Raw genomic sequence first — 24557 nt, forward strand, 5'->3', positions numbered from 1 at the left:
GGCAGAGTCTCTCACTTTTAACTGCTTGAAGGCAGGGGACATCAAAACTTACCAGCATCACCTACCGTACTTCAGAGTCCATCAGCTTTAGGAGTAGAACTGCATGACATTTTTCCAAGAGAGCCAGGACTCATTCTTTTTTTAAATCATGTAGTGGGTTAATCTGTATGTGGGGAATAGGGGTCAAGTGGTAGTTCCTAAGTCTAGCTCACCATCAGAGTCACTCACAGAATCAGAAGACAAAAACGTACCTTTTCTCAGGCCTCCCCCCAGTTTCACTAAGTAATTCTGGTGACCTGCCAGGTTTGGAAACTCTTAAGAGAATATAGCTTAAACCAGTGCAACTTAAACTTTAATTTGCATATACATCCCTTGGAAATCTTGTTGAAACACAGATTCTGACTCACCGGGTCTGAGTGGGGTCTGAGATTGCATTTCTAGTGAGCACGCATTTTGAGCAGCAAGGACCAGCACTCAGTTTACCCAGAGGGGCCTTTAAATATAAAGATTCCTGGGCTTCCCTGGTGGCGCAGTGGTTGAGAGTCCGCCTGCCGATGCAGGGGACATGGGTTCGTGCCCTGGTCCGGGAAGATCCCACATGCCGCGGAGCGGCTGGGCCCGTGAGCCATGGCCGCTGAGCCTGCACGTCCGGAGCCTGTGCTCCGCAATGGGAGAGGCCACAACAGTGAGAGGCCTGCGTACCGCAAAAAAAATAAATAAATAAATAAATAATAATAAATAAAAAAATAAAGATTCCTGGGAACTTGTCTGGAGATTCTGATTCAGCAGGATGGGCTGCACCTGGGAATCATCTCATATAATTTTATCATCAGATTACTTTATCATTTAGGATACACCAGCCTAACGAAAATATCTGAGAGTCATACAATAGTGACAATAGCCATAATACAAAGAATTTATTTTTTAATGGTACGTATTAGCCCCCTCTATGTACCAGCACTGTTCCAGGCTGTGGGGCTAGCATGATACATTAAAACAGGAATTCTTGCTTCCCATGAAGAGGGTGGCAAATGAAAGAGTAAACTTCCCAATAGATAAAATAATTCCACAGAATGGTAAGTGCTTTGAACATGATAAAGCACTATGGTAAGGAGACAGCATCCTAGAGAGTTGCTGATGGGCAAGATAATAGCAAACACAACAGTAACTGTGCGAAAAAGGACACTTAGCATCTGGGAAGCAGATTTTACAAGTCAGGAAGTGTTGAAGCATTTTGCCTGCATGATTCTGTTTCCTTCCCACACCCAACTTAGGACAGATCGACTATCATCTTCATTTTACAGGTGAAGCAGCTGAGGCTTACAGAAGTTTACTAACTTGTCTTTTAAATTTTTATTTTTAATTGTGATGAAATAGCTATAACATAAAATTTACCATCTCAACCATTTTTAAGTATACAGTTTGCACACATTGTTGTGTGACCAATCTTCATAACTGTTTTTAAGCTTGTAAAACTGAAATGCCATCCCCCTTAAACACTAACTCCCCTCCCCCTCCCCCAGTCCCTGGCAACCATTTTTCTACTGTCTGTCTCTCACAATTTGACTACTCCAGGTACCTCATACAAGTGGAATCATACGGTATTTGTCTTTTTGTGACTGGTCTATTTCACTTAGTCCAATGTCTTTAAGATGTAGCATGTGATAGAATTTCCTTTGTTTTTACAGCTGAATAATATTCCACTGTATGTATGTGTGGCTGAACCACACTGATTCCCTTTGGTCAGCTTCATCTTAGGCCCATAGTGCCACCCCCTCCCTTCTCTGCATGACTTGAGTGTTAGACTGCTCACAAGGAATGCACCCAAGCCAGACAAGTTTCCTATCAACTTTTCCCCTTGCCTACATGTGATATGAAAACTGGAAGAATGCCTTTTGCTGACACAGGTGTTTAAGGGTCAATGAGACCCCCCCACCCCCGGAGGAGAAAACACTCCCATTTCCAGTCAGTGCAGATGTGCGTCTCACTTGGTAGTCAGATTCCATTGGCCTCTTTAAATCCCCTGCAGCCCTTTGGGTGGTGCAGAGTACAGCTGAGAAAGCCCCTGGATTATCCTAAGTTCCCCCAATGCACTTCATAATTGCACTTTATGGAGTTGCCTATTTCATTTTTTGCTCTCAAAGTTCCTTCTCAGTTTGGAGGCTATTAATCAATATCTCCACCTCCCTGCAGTGTATGTGCCACATTTTGCTTGTTTATTCCTCTGTGGATGGACACTTAGGTCGCTGCCGCCATGTGACTCCTGCAAATACGCTGCTGTGAGTGCGGGTATAATAACTGGCCTTCTTGCCTGTTTTCAAACACATCACACTGACCAAGGTCCTTCTTGCCTCACGCCTTCATTGCTAGTTCCCCTTCCAGGAAGGCGTCTCCTCACATATTCTCCTGGTTCAGTCTGACACTTTGCTCAAGTCTCTGCCGAATGTCACCTCCAAGGAGAAGCCTCCCCTGACAACCGCATGTAAAACTGTGCCTCCCCGGCCTCACGTCTGTGATTTCACTTTGCTTTATTGTTCTTCAGAGCACTTGTCAGTACCTGGCATTATATTATGTCCTCTGTTTGTTTATTGCCTGTCTCCCCCTGTCCACAAATATTACCTCCAAGAAGGCAGGCTTTGTCTCTTCCTATAATGTTCTATCTCTAATGCCTAGGATAATACCTGGCAATGAGTAGGTGTAAATATTTGTGAATGAATGAATGGATGATGGAAGGAAGGAAGTGGTGAACTATGTATCTGAATCCAGACACTCTGCTTCCAAGGCCTTTGCAGGGCTGTTGGATGGATGGGGCATGGAAGTAGAGCTTCTAGGTGGAGGAAGACTTGTGGTGGGGATGCGTAGTATCAGTGATGAGGTTCTAGAAGTATCATCCAGCTGCTACAGGTAGAAGAAACAGAGCCTAAGCATAAGAAATCAAAAGTGAAACAAAATCCTTAGAGTGCGTGGAATAGTGGCCCACAGAAGATATGCCCATGAACTAGCCTCCGGAACTTGTAAATGTAACCTTAGTTATAAAAAGGATCTTTGAAAATGTAATTAAGTTTAGAATCTTGAGATGAGATCATCCTGAATTATGTGAGTGGATCCTAAATCCAGTGACAGATTCCTTATAAGATACAGAGGGAGATTTGAGACACAGAGGAGAAAGCCACGTGAAAACAAGGCAGAGACTGGAGTTATGCAGCCACAGCCACGGCGACTCTTGGAGAAGCAACGAGGAAGGATTTTCCCTAGAACCTTTGGAGGAAGCCCGTCCCTGCCAATGCCGTGATTTCAGACTTCCGTCCTCCAGATCTGTGAGAGAGTATGTTCCGGTGGTTTCAAGCTACCAGGTTTGTGGTCATTTGTATGACAGCCCTAGGAAACTCATAAATCCTACATTTAGCAAATCAGAAGCGATTAGGCGTGAAGGCTAGAGTTTGGCTTTCCTGCTGGTTCTAGGACCCAGTTGAGCCACGTTGAAGACAGGCCTTAAGGCACCAGGGGTACTTGCAACCTCCTGACTCTGCATATGTGACCTGACTGGCTCTGGCACTGCACAGGGCAACATGGGGCAGTGTCTTCCCTTCGGGCTTCTGCGTGAGGTGGGCTGTGTAGAGCCAGCAAGGGCTAACTGCTCCGCAGAGTGAATAAGCAAGCTCTTTCAGCTGCGGTTTCCACGGTCTGTACAACTTTATATGGTTTAACCAAGTAGCAGAGGATTGTAAAATGCAAAATATACATACCAAACAAGAAAACATCGTGGGGAATGAAAATATCCCCCCAAAGTCAATTCTCCAAATGATAAAAAAAAAAATTCCCATTTCTGTCTTTATCAAGTATATCCAATATTTTGCTAGGTGAAGAAATGGCCTTTTTTTCTTTCTCTCTCTTTCTGAGATTTTGAAGAGCTCAGAGAAGAAGTTTATTGAGATGCATTTAGATAAAGTTCTTTCCCAAGACAGGAAGATGAATTTAATAACCTACTGCAGTCCCTTATAGCCTTGCACTTCTAAAATTTGCTCAGTGCCCATTTATCCTAAGCCATTATTTCATATAAAAATTTTAAGCCTTTGGAGTTATAATCACCTCAAATAAAGCTATAAATCTTCTGCATAGTCTTGCTTAGTATTTCATATAATAACTTTTAATTCCAGAACTTTATATTTATTATGAGAATTAAATTTTGTTTTATGCTTACACTAGCTTAATCATAGTGTTGGGATTATAAAGCAATAGGAAAAACTTGTTACTATTTTAATAAATACTAAGCTTTTAACTTGTGAAATTCTCTCAACTTTTTCTTCTCTAGCCAGCACATGGGCTTGTGTTATGGCGGTTTGCTATAGACGGAATGTTTGTGTCCTCCCAAAATTCATGTGTTGAAACTTAATCCCCAGTGTGATGGTATTTGAAGGTGGGGTCTGTGGGGTGAAGCCTAGTGATGTGGGTGAAACCCATATAATTAGGTCATGAGGGTGGAGCCTTCATGAATGGGATTATTGCCCTAATAAAAGAGGCCCCAGAGAGCTCCCTCTCCCCTTGTAGGGTACAGCAAGAAGCTGGCTATCTGCACCAGGAATCAGGCTCTCACCAGACAGCGAATCTGTTGGCTGCTTTATCTTGGAGCCTCAACCTCTAGAACTGTAAGAAATAAGTTTCTGTTGCTTATAAGCCACCCAGGCTCTGGTAATTCGTTGTAGCAGCCCAAATGGACCAAGACACGGTTCTGCTTGGTCAGAAACAGACACAGAGCAAAAGCCTTGCCCATCACTACAACAGTTCCCACATTGTCTGTACTTGTGGGTTCTCCAGGAAAATTGTCTGTTTTCTCCAGGTTTCTCTAAGAAATCTTCATGTGGAATAGTGGAAAAAACAAACAACATACATACGTACATATGACAAGGATTGTGTACAAACACCAGCTAACCAGATACTTTGGCCAAGTCAACCTCTTTTACAGTATGGATGTGTAAATTAAATGAGATGATGTAAAATGCTTAAAACAACTCCTAGCACATAGTAGTATTTAATATATGTTACTTTCCTCTAATACATCCCTTTTCCTTTTTCCATGATAGTTTCATTTCCCTGTCAGCTTCAGGGAAAATAACCTTTATCCTTACTTGTTTTGTATCAGGGGTGTTTTTAGGAAATCCAGTCTTTTAAGTCTTCGTAGTCAAAACTTTCATCTAAAATCAGCTAGTTGCTAGCTTCCTGATTATTAGATATTTCCAGACTCAGCCATTCCCATGTTAGAAATTTGGCCATCCATCAATAACAGAATTTCTTCTATTTTCTCCTCTCAGTATTTCAGCAGAACAGGTAGCAGCAAAAGCAGGTTTCCACCAAACTCAATATATTTATGCCTATTCATGCTGTTCCTGCTCCAAAGGGCTATCCATCTCTCAGGATACAGCAGACGGAGCAATCACTGCTGACTGATTTGAATAGAAAGTCTTCTGAGTTGGTCACGAACTTGGCTGCACATTGAAAGATGAGTGTGATTTTGCTACCTGGAGTTAATAAAGAAGAACAGACAGGGTTTATGCTAAAATGTTTGGAAAATATAAATAGCAAGGCTCTGGTAGGACAATGCCACATTGACTATTGCTATTATGTTCTTTTTTGCAAGGGGCTCTGAATCAATCTTTGCTAATGATGGCACATTGACCGCAAAATATGTTAACAGGTTAAACCAAAGAAGAGCCGGCAGTGGGGTGGGAAATGGGAACTAGGAAAGCACTGTGAGGGTCATGGAGAAAATACACTGCAGCAGAAACACCTCTTCAACCTTTGCTAAATGCTTCTACCATAAAAGCGGTAGTTTAGTTTAGAAAATGATTTCAGTTCTAGAGTCTAGTTTAAAGCTCATAAAAGCTTCTCTTTGGAGATTAATATCACTATGATGTAATCAGCTTTAAAGTGCTTTTATAAAAGATCTAGAATCAGGGTGAATGTATTCAGGTTGCATGAAAGTGGGAAATGCTCTTCAAAGAGTATAATCGTTAATACAAATGCATTTCACTGTGAACATTTCAGATACACGAATACCCTAATTTATCAAAAATATACATTGAGCATAAGTAATTCTTTCCAGAAAGTTGTACAGCATTTTTTAAATTGTAAGTATCCCTACTGTGATCATTTCTATTTGCTAGTATAACCATACATCCATCAGATGAGCTAGAACTCTCAGCTGATAATGGCAAAGTTGGTCATCTACCTTAGGCAGGTGGTATGTGCAGGGGAAGAACACAGGAGACCTGACTCCCAGGCTCAGGTCCTCCACTGAGAAGTCACTTTGGGGAAGGCCCTACATGCTTTGGGACCTGTTTTCTCATATGTTGAATTAGAGAGTTGGGTCAAATCAGATTTAAGGTCCCTTCCAGTTCTAAAAGTATATCAGAGGAATTGATCAAATGTTCAGGAGTCCCAAATGGAAAGAGAAGATGAGGAAATGCTTACTAGAGAAGGTGGAATTGTAAATGGACACTGAAGGATTCAGAATGGAAATCAAGCATGTTAAGTTTGCATTCCTGGGGAGCAATCCAATCCATTCTGTCTATGGGTATGGAAGTTAGGGAATGCAGAGCCTTAGAGGGAATAGCAAGGGCCCTAGTTTGTCAAGTACGGTAAGAATATGTAGAGAACAGGTGTGGACATGCAGATCAGGACCACACAGTTTATTTATTCAGCAGATATTTATTAAGCAGTTACTATGTGTCAGACACTGTCCCAAGCATAAGATATAATAATGAGCAAGAGAGGCAGGGTTTCCTTAGGGGAACTTATGGTCGGGGGAAGAGAGATATTTAACAGCCATGATAGGAAAGCTTATGGCAAGAACGTCTTCAAGTCTGTGGAGCTGGGCAGTCTTTGAAGATGTTATATTTAAGCGATACCTAAAGGGTGAATTGATATTAGCCAGCACTGTTTGGAAGACTGTCCCAAGCAGTGAAATGTCTGCCTTTCTTAAACTCTTATGTCTAAATCCTGTTAACCAAATTACAGGGCTAATTACAGCGTACATGTGTCCAGTAGCCAATAAAAATGAGTCACCAGGGACTTCACTGGTGGTCCAGTGGTTAAGAATCCACCTTCCAATGCAGGGGACACAGGTTCGATCCCTGGTTGGAGAACCAAGATCCCACATGCCGCAGGGCAGCTAAGCCCATGCGCCACGACTCCTGAGCCCGTGCGCCTCAACTAGAGAGCCCGCATGCCACAAACTACAGAGCCTATGCACCACAACTAGAGAGAAGCCCACATGCCGCCACAAAAGATCCCAGATGCTGCAAGGAAGATCCTGCAGCTAGGGCCCGACACAGCCAAAAGATAAAAAAATGAGTCATTGGCACCCCAAGCAATTGCAGTTGGCAGGCAAAAGAGGTATATTTACCGACAGAGAGGGGTCCAAGCGTTTCTGAGAAGACTGCTTCCAGGAAGAAAGTGGTGTCTACTGGCTGCCCAGGTTGGAGGACCTTTTGTGATTGAAAAGAGGACACATTGCAAGGCACTCTGCTGCTACAGTGATTTAGAAGAATGAGAGAGAAAGAGAGAGTGAGATCTCACCCTCGTTGCAAAGCCTGGCTTGTTGCATCCTGCTGCTGTTTCTCCTGCTGCTCCTGCAGCCACCATGTCTGCCATCAGCTACCTCATGCACAGATTCAGGTGCTTACAGAGACTGGAGTTAACAAATGTTTACAAAGCTCATGCTGTTTGCCAGGGATTTCTCCATATACACGCTTCTCAGCGTTGTTCCCAGTGCTGGAAACTTAAAAGATAGGGATTCTGCCAGCAGCCTTCATTTGGGCTGCAACTCTTCCCAGAGTCTCAGGTCTTCTGGCCTACTACATCAAATTTTGGATTCACCAAGCCTCCACAGTCATAGTCTTGGAGCTCCGGCCAGGTGTTCAGGCCTGAGCCTCCGAGGTGGGACAGCCGAGTTCAGGACATTGGTCCAGCAGAGACCTCCTGGCCCCACGTAATATCAAACGTCAAAAGCTCTCCCAGAGATCTCCATCTCAACGCTAAGACCCAGCTCCACTCAGCAACCAGCAAGCTTCAGTGCTGGACACCCTATGCCAAACAACTAGCAAGACAGGAACACAAGCCCACCTGTTAGCAGAGAGGCTGCCTAAGATCATAATAAGTTCACAGACACCCCAAAACACACCACCGGACGCAGTCCTGCCCACCAGAAAGACAAGATCCAGCCTCATCCACCAGAGAAGAGGCACCAATCCCCTCTACCAGAAAGCCTACACAACCCACTGAACCAACCTTACCCCCTGGGGAGAGACACCAAAAACAACGGGAACTACAAACCTGCAGCCTGCAGAAAGGAGATCACAAACACAGTAAGTTAAGCAAAATGAGAAGACACAGAAATACACAGCAGATAAAGGAGCAAGGTTAAAACCCACCAGACCAAACAAATGAAGAGGAAATAGTCAGTCTACCTGAAAAAGAATTCAGAGTAATGATAGTAAAGATGATCCAAAATCTTGGAAATAGAATGGAGAAAATACAAGAAACATTTAACAAGGACCTAGAAGAACTAAAGAGCAAACAAACAATGATGAACAACACAATAAATGAAAATTTTAAATCTCTAGAAGGGATCAATAGCAGAATAACTGAGGCAGAAGAACGGATAAGTGACCTGGAAGATAAAGTAGTGGAAATAACTCCTGCAGAACAGAATAAAGAAAAAAATATGAAAAGAATTGAGGACAGTCTCAGAGAACTCTGGGACAACATTAAACACACCAACATTCAAATTATAGGGGTCCCAGAAGAAGAAGAGAAAAAGAAAGGGACTGAGAAAATATTTGAAGAAATTATAGTTGAAAACTTCCCTAATATGGGAAAGGAAATAGTCAATCAAGTCCAGGAAGCACAGAGAGTGTCATACAGGATAAATTCAAGGAGAAACATGCCAACACACATATTAATCAATCAAAAATTAAATAAAAAGAAAAAATATTAAAAGCAGCAAGGGAAAAGCAATAATATACAAGGAAATCCCCATAAGGTTAACAGCTGATCTTTCAGCAGAAACTCTGCAAGCCAGAAGGGATGGCAGGACATATTTAAAGTGATGAAAGAGAAAACCCTACAACCAAGATTACTCTACCCAGCAAGGATCTCATTCAGATTTGATGGAGAAATTAAAACCTTTACAGACAAGCAAAAGCTAAGAGAATTCAGCACCACCAAACAAGCTTTACAACAAATCCTAAAGGAATTTCTCTAGGCAGGAAACACCAGAGGAGGAAAAGACCTACAATAACAAACTGCAAACAATTAAGAAAATGGTAATACGAACATTCATATCAATAACTACCTTAAATGTAAATGGATTAAGTGCTCCAACCAAAAGACATAGACTGGCTGAATGGATACAAAAACAAGACCCATATATATGCTGTCTACAAGAAACCCACTTCAGACCTAGGGACACATCCAGACTGAAAGTGAGGGGATGGAAAAAGATATTCCATGCAAATGAAAATCAAAAGAAAGCTGGAGTAACAATTCTCATATCAGACAAAATGGACTTTAAAATAAAGACTATTGGAAGAGACAAAGAAGGACACAACATAATGATCAAGGGATCAATCCAAGAAGAAGATATAACAATTGTAAATATTTATGCACCCAACATAGGAGCACCTCAATACTTAAGGCAAATACTAACAGCCATAAAAGGGGAAATTGACAGTAACACAATCATAATAGGGGACTTTAACACCCCACTTTCACCAATGGACAGATCATCCAAAATGAAAATAAATAAGGAAAAAGAAGCTTTAAATGACGCATTAAACAAGATGGACTTAATTGATATTTATGGGACATTCCATCCAAAAACTACAGAATACACTTTCTTCTCAAGTGCTCATGGAACATTCTCCAGGATAGATCATATTTTGGGTCACAAATCAAGGCTTGGTAAATTTAAGAAAATTGAAATCGTATCAAGTATCTCTTCCAACCACAACACTAGGAGACTAGATATCAGTTACAGGAAAAAGTCTGTAAAAAATACAAACCCGTGGAAGCTAAACAATACACTACTAAATAACCAAGATCACTGAAGAAATCAAAGAGGAAATCAAAAAATACCTAGAAACAAATGGCAATGAAAACACGATGACCCAAACCCTACAGGATGCAGCAAAAGCAGTTCTAAGAGGGAAGTTTATAGCAATACAATCCTACCTCAAGAAACAAGAAACATCTCAAATAAACAACCTAAGCTTACACCTAAAGCAATTAGAGAAAGAAGAACAAAAATACCCCAAGTTTAGCAGAAGGAAAGAAATCATAAAGATCAGATCAGAAATAAATGAAAAAGAAATGAAGGAAACAATAGCTAAGATCAATAAAATTAAAAGCTGGTTCTTTCAGAAGATAAACAAATTGATGAACCATTAGCCAGACTCATCAAGAAAAAAAGGGAGAAGACTCAAATCAATAGAATTAGAAATGAAAAAGGAGAAGTAACAACTGACAGTGCAGAAATATAAAGGATCATGAGAGATTACTACAAGCAACTCTATGCCAATAACATGGACAACCTGGAAGAAATGGACAAATTCTTAGAAAAGCACAACCTCCTGAGACTGAACCAGGAAGAAATAGAAAATATAATCAGACCAATCACAAGCACTGAAATTGAAACTGTGATTAAAATCTTCCAACAAACAAAAGCCCAGGACCAGATGGCTTCACAGGCGAATTCTGTCAAACACTTAGAAAAGAGCTAACACCTATCCTTCTCAAACTCTTCCAAAATATAGCAGAGGGAGGAACACTCCCACACTCATTCTACGAGGCCACCATCACCCTGATACCAAAACTAGACAAGGATATCACAAAAAGAGAAAACTACAGACCAATATCACTGATGAAAATAGATGTGAAAATCCTCAACAAAATACTAGCAAACAGAATCCAATGGCACATTAAAAGGATCAAACACCATGACCAAGTGGGGTATATCCCAGGAATGCAAGGATTCTTCAATATAAGCAAATCAATCCATGTGATAAACCATATTAACAAATTGAAGGAGAAAAACCATATGGTCATCTCAACAGATGCAGAAAAAGCTTTTGACAAAATTCAACATCCATTTATGATAAAAAACCCTCCAGAAAGTAAGCATAGAGGGAACTTACCACAACATAATAAAGGCCATATATGACAAACCCACAGCCAACATCGTCCTCAATGGTGAAAAACTGAAACCATTTCCACTAAGATCAGGAATAAGACAAGGTGGCTCACTCTCACCACTATTATTCAACATAGTTTTGGAAGTTTTAGCCACAGCAATCAGAGAAGAAAAGGAAATAAAAGGAATCCAAATCAGAAAAGAAGTAAAACTGTCACTGTTTGCAGATGACATGATACAATACATAGAGAATCCCAAAGATGCTACCAGAAAACTACTAGAGCTAATCAATGAATTTGGTAAAGTAGCAGGATATAAAATTAATGCACAGAAATCTCTTGCATTCCTTACACTAATGATGAAAAAACTGAAAGAGAAATTAAGGAAACACTCCCATTTACCATTGCAACAAATAGAATAAAATACCTAGGAATAAACCTACCTAAGGAGACAAAAGACCTGTCTTCAGAAAACTATAAGACACTGATGAAAGAAATTAAAGATGATACAAACAGATGGAGAGATATACCATGTTCTTGGATTGGAAGAATCAACATTGTGAAAATGACTATACTACCCAAAGCAATCTACAGATTCAATGCAATCCCTATCAAACTACCAGTGGCACATTTCACAGAACTAGAACAAAAAATTTCACTATTTGTATGGAAACACAAAAGACCCCGAATAGCCAAAGCAGTCTTGAGGGAAAAAAACGGAGCTGGAGGATTCAGGCTCCCTGACTTCAGACTCTACTACAAAGCTACAGTAATCAAGACAGTATGGTACTGGCACAAAAACAGAAATATAGATCAATGGAACAGGATAGAAAGCCCAGAGGTAAACCCACACACATATGGTCACCTTGTATTTGATAAAGGAGGCAAGAATATACAATGGAGAAAAGACAGCCTCTTCAAAAAGTGCTGCTGAGAAAACTGGGCAGCTACATGTGAAAGAATGAAATTAGAACACTCCCTAACAGCATACACAAAAATAAACTCAAAATGGATTAAAGACCTAAATGTAAGGCCAAACGCTATAAAATTCTTAGAGGAAACCATAGGCAGAACACTCTATGTCACACATCACAGCAAGATCCTTTTTGACCCACCTCCTAGAGAAATGTAAATAAAAACAAAAATAAACAAATGGCTACGTAATGAAACTTAAAAGCTTTTGCACAGCAAAGGAAACCATAAACAAGACAAAAAGACAACCCTCAGAATGGGAGAAAATATTTGCAAACGAAGCAACTGACAAAGGATTAACCTCCAAAATATACAGGCAGCTCATGCAGCTCAATATCAAAAAAACAAACAACCCAATCCAAAAATGGGCAGAAGATCTAAATAGACATTTCTCCAAAGAAGATGTACAGATTGCAAAAAACACATGAAAGGTGCTCAACATCACTAATCATTAGAGAAATGCAAATCAAAACTACAATGAGGTATCACCTCACACCAGTCAGAATGGCCATCACCAAAAAATCTACAAACAATAAATGCTGGAGAGGGTGTGGAAGAAAGGGAACCCTCTTGCACTGTTGGTGGGAATGTGTATTGGTACAGCCACTATGGAGAACAGTATGTAGGTTCCTTAAAAAACTAAAATTAGAGCTACCATATGACCCAGCAATCCCACTACTGGGCATATACCTGAGAAAACCATAATTCAAAAAGTGTCATGTACCACAATGTTCACTGCAGCAGTATTTACAATAGCCAGGACATGGAAGCAACCTAAGTGTCCATCGACAGATGAATGGATAAAGAAGATGTGGCACATATATACAAAGGAATATTACTCAGCCATAAAAAGAAACGAAATTGAGTTCTTTGTAGTGAGGGGGATGGACTTAGAGACTGTCATACGGAGTGAAGTAAGTCAGAACGAGAAAAACAAATACCGTATGTTAACACATACATATGGAATCTAAAACAAAAAAATGGTTCTGAAAAACCTAGGGGCAGGACAGGAATAAAGGTGCAAATGTAGAGAATGGACTTGAGGACCTGGGGAGGGGGAAGGGTAAGTTGGGACGAAGTGAGAGAGTGGCATGGACATATATACACTACCAAATGTAAATAGATAGCTAGTGGGAAGCAGCCGCATAGCACAGGTAGATCAGCTCAGTGCTTTGTGTCCACCTAGAGGGGTGGGATAGGGAGGGTGGTAGTGAGATACAAGAGGGAGGAGATACGGGGATATATGTATATGTATAGCTGATTCACTTTGTTATACAGCAGAAACTAACACACCATTGTAAAACAATTACACGCCAATAAAGATGTTAAAAAACACTTTTTTAAAGATCTAAAAAAAAAATGAAGTATATTTACCATCCCTCGTCTAGAGATACTATGCCAGATATAGCATGCCCTCTCCTTGTTTTTAAACACAAAAAGCATACTTACAGTTCAAAAAGCGTTACAGAGAGTCTTCGAAAGTCAAGAAATAGAATGTCAACAGCAAAGTGTTCTTTCAAGCTTAGGCAAATTTCAATAAAATTCAGTAATTTTAAGAAATGGAAGTTGTGTGGTAAAGCAGCTTCTGATTAGGTCTTCAAGGCTGGATGATAGCCCAGAGGTAGGAGGCTATAAATTTTAAGTTGTGAGTTTCTTCAGCAAGATTTACCAGTTGGAGTATATAGTAAGAGAAGTCTAATGGTTAGATTCATCTAAGGTTACAGTTTGGCAGGAAAAATAGAATTGATAGTAATTGTACAAAGGGGTCTAGGCAAGATAGAAGAGGACATAAAGTCAGAGAGTTGGGGGAGAAAGGAACTGACAGTTTCAAGAAAGATGAGGAATGTATTGGGAGAGAGAGGAGAAATGAAGGAGAAGCATGCCAAGAGTTAGATATTGAAATTTGAAATGTCCGAAAGCGGAGCAGTTCTAGGGGATGACAATGTTTAGGGTGTGGCCACAGGAGTGTTGGCTGAAAGAAACAGGAAAGAGCACGTCCCTGTGAGGCTGTGATTTGTATTGAGTGCTCATGTAGATATTTAAGTCATCCAGGACAATTACAAGTGTAGGAATGGGGTCAAAGCTTCAAGTCCTATGACAAAATGTTCAAGGAATGTGGGCAATTTTATTGCAACTGGGAACAAAAAGGGAAGTAAGTAAATCCCAGTAGCAGGGATTATGTAAGCATCAGATGCAATAATCAACCTAAAAGCCCCTGGGAAGGAGGAACAAGGAATTGTTTGGAAGGGATAGTGGAGAGCAGGAGGGTTACAGCCACTTGCTTCCGGGACGATGATGCCTGGAGAAGACGCAATGAGGCAGAGCCTTTGAGGAAGAGCTGAATACACATAAGATCATGGTGTGAGTATGGGACGAAGGGGTGGGGGTGTGTAAGGTGGGCACAGTGGAAATAAACGGCCAGGGGTTCAAAAGAACAAAGATGGGTTTGGAAAGCCAAGGCCTAGGGATGAGAACACAGAAATGGAAAAGAGACCGAAAAGGCTCGGGTTTATGACAATGATGAACGGTGGCCAGGATAAGGGTCTTGGTGTTCATTAGCTGATTTTAAAACGCTGACTTGGATCTTGGATATAAAGGCGTGTCCCTGTTGATGCAGAGAGAACTCAGTTATGTCTGAGGCCAGATGACCATCTCTGCCCTGTGGCTGACTTCTGTTCTTAAAAGCTGAGCTGTCTTTTGTGGAAACATAGGCATAGCCGGACAGGAGCTGCGGTGACCTGCCCAGAGTTCTTCTATGGACACAGATTTGTGGAAAAGGGAGCGGCATCTTACTTGAAGGTTACTAGGCAAGGGCATTAACTATCAATTGGTGTTAACCAGTTTATCTGGGTTGGAATTCAGGGTTGGCCTCTATTCTCAGCAGGGAGCTGGAGTGGAAGGTGTGTGGACCAGTCAGGAGTGAAAGAGGGGCTGGGAGAGTGTGGAAAGAGAAGGTAAATCTCTATCAGCTACATGCTCACACCAACCACTAGGACTCCTCTGGCCACGGAAAGCCATACACACAGGATGCAGACCCTGTCACTTTTGGCAAGAATTCCTCAAACGTTTCCAAGTCTAGCCCCCTGTGATTGCATGACTGTGTGTAATTAAGGCAGCGGGACAAGGGTGAGTCGGGGCATGGACCACACAATCGGCTGTGAACACATTGAGCACTGAAGCCACTTAGGTGCACGTCCTTTAAAGATGACCTAGTGGACAGTATATGAATGTTGGTGACAGGTTACTGTACCCACTAAAGGGGAGCAAATGCATCCTCTTCTCTGGAAAGTGAAGCCTGAGGTGGACACATTTTACCCGACCTCCTATCTGCTTTGAACAGCTATCTGAAGAGTTTGGGGGTGAACAGCCAAAGATGTGAGCCGCATCCTGAATTGGATGAAGACACATACCTTAGGTTTTCAGCATATAAGTCAGGAGGGTCATCAAGACTTGTCTCCCGGAAGCATCCTTAGGATAGGTTTTCCACTGAGCATGGAATCGCTCAGAGCACTGCAAACTGCAACACGTCCCAACTGAATTCAAGAAGAGAGAAGAGGGGGGAACCTGGAAAAACCCAAATCAAAATTGACCTTTAAGACCTATTAAAAGGTGACTGTGCTAAGTAAAGGCTAAGTAACATAGATGCAAATAGCAACCAAATGTTACCCTCTAGAGAACAATGGCACTGTGACATTAATAATACACATAGCAGACTGGGAACATAGGTCAGGTTTTCTTTGTGGGAAGTGACTTTTTTTTTTTTTTTTTTTTTTTTTGGCTTTCATAATGCGAGAAGCTGGGTTTGTAATTTTGTTTCTGACTCAGTCATTTACAGCAATCTATTCAGGTACCAGTATTATTCACCCGTGTTTTAAGTAAAAGGTAGATGAAAAAAATGTGATTGTAAGGCTCCAATATTTGATTCAGAATAAAGTTAACTTTCCCTTTTGAGAGTATATCTGTAGCTTTTTATTTCAATTCAAGTTCAAATTAGAGCTGTATGAAGCTTATTTTTTTCGAACAGGAATTGAAGTATGTAGAGTACTTTATGTTCTCTTTTTTTAAGTGGAACTTGAAAGAGAAAAGGCTCAAGGAAAGTTCTCAAGGAGGTGTCATCATTTCCCTGTGGCCCTCTGTCTTGTCTTGTAAGTTAGCTGACACCCAGCTCCCCTACCTGCACCCCTCACCACCTTTAAGGTGGGCCTCACAAAAACAAACCAGATCTCAGCGAAATGAAATTTAGTGAAATGAAATGAGGATCTGGGTCAGGAAGGGTCCTCGGCCACCAAATAGAATGGATATCTGCCTTCAAAAGTTTCAGTTTTATCCAAAAAAAAAAAAAAAAAAACTCACGATAGCCAAACTTTTGACCTATTTAAAACATTTCCATGGAAATTGTTTATATATATACACACACATAAATATACTTTAGCTCATGGAAATTGGTTCTATATTTAGTTTATATACTTCCTTCCACTTAATCATTGTAACCTAATCCTTCCTGATGCAATTAAATCCCACTTCCTCTGCTTTGGTAATTAATGAAAAAAGAGAACACTTTTTTCAATTTGCCAGTGTTTCCTTCCCAGGCTGCACATCTTTTAGTTATCTGTTTTTTATTAACATGAATGAAAACTCAAATGGGAAACTTAGCAAACATGGAATTTTATTGTGTAAGCCTCAGTTAATCTCTGATGAGGTATTCAGTCTCCATTTCTATAATGTCAGTTAACTGAGTAACTTAATGAAAATCAATTCCAATTTCTATCAATGCTTAGCAAGGTTGATGGGTTAAGGTCCATGGAAGCTAGTATTTTTATTACACAAATTCAAATGCAATTGGTTCTTCTCTACCATTTTGATACCAGACATAAAACTTTATATAATACATTATCCTTTTCCTACTGCCTCTTACAGTATTTTATTTTGAAGTTTTGGGAGATCTCAAGCTGTGTTTTCCAGACCCCAAAGCTAAGATATGCACTAGGATTGATGTGCTTTTTGGAGACATTTTTTTTCTAAAGTCTGGTGTTTATCCAAGAATTATTTCCTTCATGAAGCTGTAATCATGAAATACTTTTTCCAATAAAAATCCTTCAGTGATATACCAAGAGCTTTTGCAACAGTTTATTACTACAGAAAGAAGTCATTTAAATCCAACAAAGCACCATCCTCATTTAACCTCCTTTATGAAGAGGTGAGCTTAGCTACTATAAAACATCTTTCCAAGTTTGGGCTTAAAAATAATTATGCAAACAAATAAAGATTTGACATTGGGTAAGAGCATGGGTTTTGCTTTGGGAAATTTTGAATCTTTGCTCTTTTATTTGCTAAGCTGCCTAATCTTGGGAAAATTAACTCTTATCTTCCCTCACCTGAGAAAGGGAGGCATATTGAGCCCCCAGAGGTGCTAGTGAGGAATAAATGTCATAGTGTAAATAAAATACCCAGTCCGGCAGCACCACAAGCGTTCAACAGATGGTAACTGTTTATGTCAATTTAGCTATATTAATTTGCAGTTATATCAGTCAATTGAGTTATTTTTTGTCAATTGTGTAATGTTAGTTTGCAGTTGCAACCTTTCCTTTATTTTTAGTTTCATTTATAAAAAAAATGTTTAGCAATGAAAATAGGATGGGAAAGGTTACCCCCTGAATTTATGAAAAATCAAAAGGAAAGAATATTTACAAAATTATTTATCCTATTATATACTGTATGAATTATATAATAATTGTATATTATTATACACATATACATAAAATATTAATAAAGTTATATTTTATTATATATTTACATATGTAAAATTATTATTTTATTTTTAGCTTACAGCAATGTACTAGTGTTTAATTACTTTCCAAGTGGTTTTTCATAAGCCGAATGGCATCAGTCAGTTAAAACTTACAATGTGTAATACGTGTGTTATGGCACGTAAGATTTTCTGGACATAAAAGTATTAAAGTAATAATCACCTGTGACCAAGTTTATACAAATTGCAAGTAAAGGGATGTCCAGTACATTAATGAAGTTTTGTAGAACAATTGGAATCATTTGCCTTGACAAGATTCATTATCCTTATGGTCATCTGAGCTTCCTATAACCACGTGGATTCAAGACATCAGGGAGTGAACTACAGCCACTCTAAAGGCAGAACACCTGTGGTGCCTCCTCTGACGTTTTCGCATAAGCCCTACCAGTCCTTCTTGCTGAGATGTCTGGGAGCTCTCCTAGGAATGCTGGGAATTAAACCGGGGAAAGAATAATCTGTAATCAAATCCAAACGGTGAAGTGCAAGCCAAAAGGAGAGACAGAGTCACGTGAGGGTTAGAAACTCAGCACCAGGAATGTGGCAATGAGCAAAGTCAGTTTGAATCTAGCAAGTTCTACGTACAACAAGTAGAGACTGTAAAGCACCTGACGTTTTTCTTTTTCATTTCCTTATTTACGAAAAATTTCATTAGACGCTAATTGCATGCTCTGCTCTGCTTTAAATATAGACATGAAAGAGTTTGAGTTTTATTCTGTGACAGTTGGAATGCACACACAAAATAAGTTTTGAGCAGGAGAATATTGGATGGGAATTTCAGAAATATTCATTTGGCAATAAGATGTCAGCTCAATTTAAGGTCAAGGTTTAACTGTTACAAGCAATAATTTCTAGAGAAAATAGTCAAAGTATGACTTGGGGAAATAAACATAGAAATGGAAATGAAGAGAAAATAAGGAAATTTATCTTGGAAGTAGAATTGGCATGGATTGGCAACTGGTTAGATATGAGAGATCTCTCCTTAATCTATTTTTTTCCCATAATTCTTAGAGACATAGTCAATAATTGTGGGCTATACTACAGGAAATCTCTTGTCTTTTGCATGTTTTGCCAAATGCTCTTTTTCCTGTTTTGAGTCTAGAGCCAAGATTCTAAATTTTATGATACAGTAGGGAGTGTTGTAAGCGCCAGGTGGTGAGTGTGCTCCAAGCACACCTATTAAATGCTACGACTGTAGAAATCTAGAAAGAATAATCAACAAAACACACAATTTAATGTTAACTTAGCAAAGCGTGGATAGTATTTGCTTTGTTTCCCCTCTCCCTGCCACCACATTTTTGGTTTTATAATTCATCAAAACATCATTTGCGATGCCTGGAGATTAGAAATAGCTTTCGATACAGCTTTTTCTACGTTCCTGTTTACTGTCCATGTTATAATGGACTCTGGTCCCCACAGCTGAGACCCTCAGCTAGGCAGTTTCTGATTTCAGCAGGAGGTCTTCAGTACTTTAAGACACCACGTGAAGCCTTTGCCAGTTTCTGAGGTTGTGGGCAGAAGGGGATCTTTGTTGTATTTTCTCATCATTGCTGTCTTTCCCCCACCTCTCTCCATGGCTTTTGTGTTGAGGCATAGAGTCACTTCCATTCCCTTTTTGTAGACTTTGCCCCATTTAAACCCTCAAAGATTTCTCTGCCCATAAGCTCTATTCCTACTTCTTTCTAACTTCTGTAATCTTTCACCACACTTAGATGGAACCCTTTTCCCACGTCATTTATAATAGTTTATCAAGCACCATTTGGTTTTGGACTTGGAGGGCTGATGGAAATCAATGAAAAACATTTCCTGCTTCCTAGGAAAGTGGAATCTAAGTTCCAGGTTCCATAGAAGTAGACTGGGGAGCTGGCTGTCCCCCAGGAAAGGCAGAGATGCGGGAGACCAGAGGCAGCTGCCTGCAGTCTTGTTGACACTTCCGTGGATGGTTATGTTGTTGGCAGATGGTGCCTTGATAGATGTTCACTGTGGTGTTGAAAATGTTGTGAGCACTGAACCACGGGCAAGTTTTTATTCCCCTTGTTTCTGAAGCGACAAGAAAATATTTTCTGTGTCTCAAAACACTGCTGCAGATCCCCTGAGACTAGTTCAAGAGTGGAATTCTGGCCGTTTTAGATTCCCACTCTTACGAAGTGTAACTACAGGGACCGAGAGACCACCCTGTCTGTCTGTCCATCTGTCTATCTGTCTGTCTATCTATCTCTATTCACTTATTTATTTGGGGAAGCCATCCCTAGTTCTATTTTTATTAGAACTTTTGAACTATTTTATGTTTCCTGGCTGAACGGAAAAATGAGAACAAATAAATAAATACACAAATGAAGACTTCCTTAGCAGTCATCGGTTTGGATTGAACTGTGATTCATCTTGGACACAAGCAAATAGCCACCTGTCTCAAAAAAGTCACACCAAGTTCTGCTCTAGCAGAAACTAGCTGGGGAAGCCTAAACAGTAAGCTACGGCTTAAATATAGGCTGCAAATGGTTTCCTTTGTTCCCCTGGAAGGAGAGTGGTTTGAAAGAGGAGGAGTTGGGTGACAGAGCTCAGATACTTCTCATTTAAAAAAACTTCGTCGATATTATTTTACATAAAATTTCTGTTTCTCAGGATTCTTTTAAACATTTTTGTCAGCAGCATAGCTAGGCATTGTTGATTTGTGCCTTCAGAAGCCTCAGAGCAAAGCGATGAGAGGACCAGCAGGTGCAGTTCAGCCCCATTGTCTGCAGCCGGGATGGTTTTATTGTCTGTTACTTGGGGTTGTGTGGGCCAAGCTATTCCATAGATGTCCATTCTTCCCTCTCATCTTCGTATCAGTGTTCTGTTCCTGCACCTGTATTCTATTATCGCTTTGTACACAGGTCACCTATAATACCCTCCACATCATGTTCTAGTTTTCTGTTTATACAGAAAAGCCAAACTGCTGACTCATACAGCATGTAATTTATAAATAAGCGAATTCTCCATCCTTGATTACAGTAGGCAAAATAATGACAGCAAAAATATATTTTTCTTCATGGTTCAAGACTAATCATTGGGGACTCTCCCTTCAAATTTGACTATAGAAGGATGTTGTATAATTCATTATCAAGATATATATGATGGTTGGGAATGAAAAGTTTCCTTCTATCCTACTAGGTTCTTCTGGCTGGTCTAAGAATTCAATTGACATGAGATACGTTAACAGGAGAAAAATCAAACAAAAGTTTAGGAAACATGGGAAAAACCCAGGAAAACTGAGTAACTTGCCCAAATAGTCTAAGCCTTCACCTTAAATACCATCTTCAGCTAAAGACAAAAGGGGATGTTGGGAGTAGTGGATTAGGACTTCAAAGGGGAAGAAGGCAATTGACATGGGGGTGAAAAAGCAAGTGTTTGGTAAACAACGCTTTGTTGGACCATGCAGAGACAGTGGGGCACAAAGGGAACTCTCATCTCCAGGCTCTGCTAGTTTCCCCACCACACCTGGCCCATATTCTTTGTAGATATCTCTGGTGATGCTCTATTCCAGGAACAGACCCTTTATCTAAATTCTTTTAGGTATTTAAGGGGGAGGTAACAAGTTCCTGAGTCTTCTGTTTTCTTAAAAATAGTTAGCTTAATCTTCATTCAAGAGACACATTTTGAGGCGGCAAATTTTGCTCCCCTACAACTTCAAGGGCATTTCTGTCCATTTTGCAAAGCAAAGCATACAATAGGAATTGGCATCTGACCCATAATTCAGAATTGAGATTTATCAAAGGACCTCTATCACACATAATGATAATTTTACCTGGTGAACACTAGAGTTAACTGAAAGATCTGAATCCAAATCTTAATTCTTATATTTTGTAGCTTTGTAGATGTGGGTGAGTTTTTGAGTTTTTATTCTCCCACCTTTAGAAGGAACCAGCAATAGGAACTGACACATAGGATTAATGTAGGGATCAAATGAGGATTTACATAAAGTGTTTAAAAACAAAGTGCTATGTATTTGTTGTTAGAGTGGTTGAGAAGGCATAGGTCTTTAACACCACGCTTTGCAAAAAGTATCTGGTTCTTCTATTTTCTGTGATATGCAAATAAAAGTTGATCTTTCAGGAGACTACATCTCCCCAAAAATAATTTTTTTCTTTACTCAGAAAAATAGATAAATGATTCAGAAATACTTAGGAAGGGAATGCCAATTTTATTAAAAATATTTGGTAATGCTTTAATTCAGTGGTTTGTGGTTCTACCTGTAGTTCCCTTTTCAGTTTCACATCCAGTTAGACATTTAGAAAACTGGAAGGCTCGTTTGTTTATTTCTCTGTTTTTGAATGTTTTAGAGGGTGGTTTACGCTTTTAAATTATTAAAAATCTGATTAATTGGTTCACAAATGGTTTTCGTTTTTAAAAAAAACTGTACTGATTAAATTGATGTATAGTTCAAACACTGAATTACTGTTTTAAAAGTTTGATAATACTATTACCAAATTTAAAATCAGAAGAAGTCATAACTAAGAATCCTTCTTTAAGATTCTTGGTTGAAAAATGGATTTGATCATTGTATGTACGCACATGTTAACTTGAATTTAAGTATCATTGTTACACTCACACAATATCTTTTTATCGCTAAGTTGTAACCAGAAGAAATGCTATTTGGTTTTTTCATATAAAAATATAATCCAGGGCTTCCCTGGTGGCGCAGTGGTTGAGAGTCCACCTGCCGATGCAGGGGACACGGGTTCGTGCCCTGGTCCAGGAAGATCCCACATGCCGCAGAGCGGCTAGGCCCATAAGCCATGGCCGCTGAGCCAGCATGTCCGGAGCCTGTGCTCCGCAACGAGAGAGGCCACGACAGTGAGAGGCCCACATAACGCAAAAAAAAATATATATATATATAATCCAAGTGGAACTTAATTAGTTGAAATCGTGTTTTGTTTTATTCATGGCCTCGGTGTGAAGGGCGTTCGCTTTGTTGGCTCGGCCCAATACTCTCCTGCAGCCTGGTCGATTTGTGGTGATGTGCTGTCTCTCTGTCCTCAGCAAGAGGGTAAAGAGTAAACACAGATTGCTCTCGTTGAATTTATAAAATATGAACTGGAAATCAAGTTACGAAGGACACCGTGACTTACAGGAAAGGTTAGGACACAGCAGAGTAACAACACTGAAACAAAATGAAGCCCCACCTAAGATCCTAAGAGAGGGTCCCATTCCATCATGGCAGACTAGTTCCCCTCTTCCCAAGACCACCCCTTACCATCCTGATCTCTGTCTCCATTTTTCAGGACCTCTCTGGATAGGACACTGAAGCATCCTCGTTTTTGAAAGTATGTTGTCAGTGACCTTGCCACGTATATGGCTTTACCTTTTGCCTATGAGAAAACTTCCAAATCAATCTATGATGTCCTGAAAAACAACTTCAGGGCGATGAACTACAGGTAGAATCAGAAATGAGTGTACTTAGTTCAGCACTGAGAAGTGGACACAGTATAAATGGAAAAAGCTCTATAGATAGGCACAACTCAAAAAGATAGTTGCAGAATACTAATAGCCACAAATCAGAAGACAGTCTTATGTACAAATAGTGCTTTATCTATCCTTTTGACTTTGCTGTCAGTAGCCATTTTCAAACACAAAAGAAGCAATAATCTTAAATACTTTGGAGCAAAGGAGTGTTTTATATTTTTTATGGCCAAAAGCCTAGATCAAGGTCAACTTTTGGTATTAAGCCCAAGTTTAACTGATGGTGGGTCAAGGTATTCAGTCAGCGACACACAGAGAATATCTGACATGCAGATATTTTGTGATATGTCCTCGTAGTTATTGCTTCATGTGAAACATACCTGAAGCTAATAGAAGGGAATTTCTTACTTGAATTGAGGAATGGAAAGCTTTTAGAAAACATAATATTATTCCCTCCAACCAACACAAAAATCCATGTGACTGTGATAATTTAACTAATAAGTACTAAGTGGATAAATTCTAGCAACTTCTATGTACAAGCTATGAAATTTTTAATGTCTTTAACGAAAAGGTTTTAAAATACAGTTGGAACGGAAATATTTTCTGACATATAATCCAATATCTTTTATTGTTTATAAAACGAATGATGGGAAACTAAATGTAAACCCAGATATTGTTTTTATCTCTATGAAAGCATAAATTCCTTATTATTAAGCAACTGCAAAATCTTTTTATGAGTTTAATGATGTGGCTGTTATAACACTAGGTTGAATAAACTGCTCATTCTTTTGTGTTTTTTGTGAGACAGTTTCATTAAGAACAGTTAAGTTGCATTATGTGAAGCTGTGATCAGAAATATTTCTCGTTTAAATTGTAAAATGTCTGAACAGCATAGTATTGGGGAGAATTACATCTATATTAGTTAGAAGACTGAGTTTCCACCCTTGGATTTTTAGCAAAAATATTTTCATTATGTCTTAATTTAACTTTGCATCTTTAACTTTTTATTTACAGTAGTATTTTTGTACTGGGTGTCAGGGAGGGAGAAATTTCCCCCTCTACCCCTCTTGAGCTCTTGTGGCTGGACTAATAATAAAATTGTTACAAGACAGATTAACAGGAGAAGAAACAAATTTAATTCATGTGCAAGGAGATC

The 24557-nt window shown here is 39.7% G+C and overlaps 1 long non-coding RNA gene across 1 annotated transcript in view; it reads right to left on the minus strand.

Annotated features, from left to right (window-relative positions):
* Nucleotides 1-1454: 1454 nt before the first annotated feature.
* Nucleotides 1455-24557, minus strand: part of LOC132593765 (uncharacterized) — a 68314-nt gene continuing 45211 nt past the window's right edge. The window contains exons 3-4 of the long non-coding RNA XR_009559576.1: nt 15570-15723; nt 1455-5516 (exon numbers count right to left, since the gene is read on the minus strand). This is a non-coding gene — a long non-coding RNA (uncharacterized lncRNA). The remainder of the gene's footprint in view (nt 5517-15569; nt 15724-24557) is intronic.

Source organism: Globicephala melas, chromosome 17 (genome assembly GCF_963455315.2).
Source record: "Globicephala melas chromosome 17, mGloMel1.2, whole genome shotgun sequence".
Taxonomy (NCBI): Eukaryota; Metazoa; Chordata; class Mammalia; order Artiodactyla; family Delphinidae; genus Globicephala; species Globicephala melas.